This window comes from Choloepus didactylus, chromosome 4 (assembly GCF_015220235.1).
Source record: "Choloepus didactylus isolate mChoDid1 chromosome 4, mChoDid1.pri, whole genome shotgun sequence".
Taxonomy (NCBI): domain Eukaryota; kingdom Metazoa; phylum Chordata; class Mammalia; order Pilosa; family Megalonychidae; genus Choloepus; species Choloepus didactylus.
In genome coordinates, this window is record NC_051310.1 from 112,982,675 (window position 1) to 112,985,482 (window position 2,808).

Here is a 2,808-nt window from a genome sequence, read left to right on the forward strand (position 1 = left end):
ATAAGTTAAATTATATAATGAGCTACAGAAAATAGAGATTTTGTACCAAATAAACATCTCTTCCTTTGGTCTCACACAGAAGTTGAAGTTTTAAAACACAGTTAATATCATCCTTTACCCTTTAGTCTGATTTGCCTTAGTCCTAACCAAGTCCACTTTGTTCATATCTCTAAGTGAAGTCTGATCTCTTTTTCAGCTTCTTTATCAGTTGCTATATGGGATAATGCCGACATTCACAGCTGCCAAATCTGGCTCTGAGTCTCAGGTATCACAAAGATACACAAAGTTCTAAAGGAATTTTAAAAACTAAACATCCTGAATACTAAGTGTAGTCTCAGCTGCTTTGGGTCCAGGAATGGCAAGGCAAACAAGAAGATCACCATTGCCAACTGTGGAGAAGTCTGATAAATTTGTTTTGTGATTTGTGTTTTGTCTTAACCACCAGATCATTCCTTCTGTAGCTCAGGAGAGCCCCCACCTCCCCTGTTCTGCTCTCAGTATCCTATCATCTTTGTGATCTCACTGCAATTCTTTAGGTTCTACATTAGCCTTCCCCTTCTAAGTCTAGCTGGATTGCAGTGTTAAGTTTATGATTATGAAATAAAAACATAAACAACCAAATAAAAATAATAAGCATTAGAGAGAATGTGGAGAAACAGGAACACTCATTAATTGCTGGTGGCAATGTAAAAAGGTGGAAGACAGTTTGGTGGTTCCTCAGGAAGCTATCTTATGACCTGTATAGAACTACCATATGACATGGCAATCCCACTACTAGGTATATACCCCAAAGAAGTGAAAGCAGGGATTCAAACAGATATTTTCACACTGATGTTTATTGCTACATTGTTCACAATTGCTAAAAGATGGAGCAACCCACGTGTCCATCAACTTATGAAAGCATAAACAAAAAGTGGCATATATAAACAACGGAATATTATTCACCCATAAAAAGGAATGAAGTCCTGATACATGTGACAACATGGATGAACCTCAAAGACATCATATTGAGTGAAATAAGGACAAATGTTTTATCTCACTGATTTGGAATACTTATTATAAGCAAACTCATAGAGTCAGAATCTGGAATATAGGTTACCAGGGGATGGAGTGGGGGGAAAAAATTTAGTCTCAGCATCTGCTTTCTAGAGAACCCAAACTGACATTTTCTTCACCAATTCTCTCTGATTTCAAAGCTTCTGATCTTTGCACTGTACCATGGTGCCTCTCAAAATAAAACACTCTGTAATCTCCATAGTACTGTATTATTATTATCATTATTATTGTTATTAAGCTCTATATCAACCAACATTCTCTCCCCCAGAAAATGTAATTATGCTTCATTATGGGTTTTATGACAGCTTTAGAATCATAGATCCACAGAATAGTAGTGGTAGAATGAATAAGAGGAAGATCTTTACATGCTAAACTATGGAAATTCTACTACTGGAACTTAGTAAACATAAAGAGAGAGAGAGATGGCAGATGAGAGAGAGAGAGAGAGAGGGAGAGAGGGAGGGAGAGAAAGAGTGCAGGCAAATCTACCCATCATGGTATTCAGCAACTGTACACTACCACTACAGAGTGAATAGAATGTAAACCTGCAGTTCTCAAGGGAGTCCCAGTTCCCTTCCACCTCTCATAGGGCAGGCATCTCTCCATGCTAAATATGATTCTGCATTTAAGATCTGTATTTTCTAATAACACAGACCAAACACAAACCAACTATGTCACCTGGTCTCAATGAAGAAACAGTAGTCTGCCCTATTGCTAGAGGAAAAACTGTGTGGGTAGGACTTGATTAAAAATGGCATGCTGGGGGTAGCTTTAGGCCTTCTGAAGGGATTGTCAGGGGTAATTTTGACTATATCCGATTTTCATCTTATATGCCAGCCTCAGAACCTAACCCAGGTGAGATGCAACCTCCTTTACAGTTACCTTGGTGGCAATAGTACAGCATTAACTCATACCAGAAATATGATACCTTAAATAAATGGTGAGTGAAACTACAGGAAAAGGGTGACTGAAAGAAGTTCTTATTTGAGTATTTATGGATCTCCCCATTTGCAGAAAATCTATATAACAGCACTATCGAATAGTAATATAATGTGAGCCACATATTTAATGTAAAACTTTCTAGTAGCCACAGTTTTAAAAAGGTGAAATTAATAATATATTTCTTTTAATTGCATGTATTCAATAAAAAAGTTATTAATGACATATATATTGTTTTTCTGTACTAAGTCTTTGAAAACTAGTGTGCATTTTGCACTTACAATGCACCTCAATTTGGACTAGTCACATTTCAAGTGCTCAAGAGTCACATGTGGCTAGTGACTTCCTTATTGAACAGCACAGGTCTATAACATACTTTCTGATAAGGGAAATCTGTCATTTATCTGGAAAGTTTGGTCTGATGGGGTAACATCTGAGGGAAAGATGTGGAAATATATGTAGCTCTGTATCAAAATTTTATCTGCCGGTGAAGAGAAAGACGTCTATGCATCCTAGATGAAAAAAATGGGCAACCGTCTGCCTGGTGGCAGGGAGTGAAACCAAAATCAAATCCTATTATGCACCCTTAGCAGAGAGAAGCAACATCTCCCGGGGCAGAACGTGAATCAATAGGTTCTGATTCCCCAACAAGCAGTGAATCATTATAGTTTTGCAAGGATAATTCACAGTGCGTTCCAATCAAGAATGTAAATGATAGGCAGGAAGTCTATTCTTCAAGCATCACTGCCTTCCATCCTAGAGGAGAAAACAGCAACCACTAATAGAGAAGGCATGAAAAAAAGTACCAAGTAT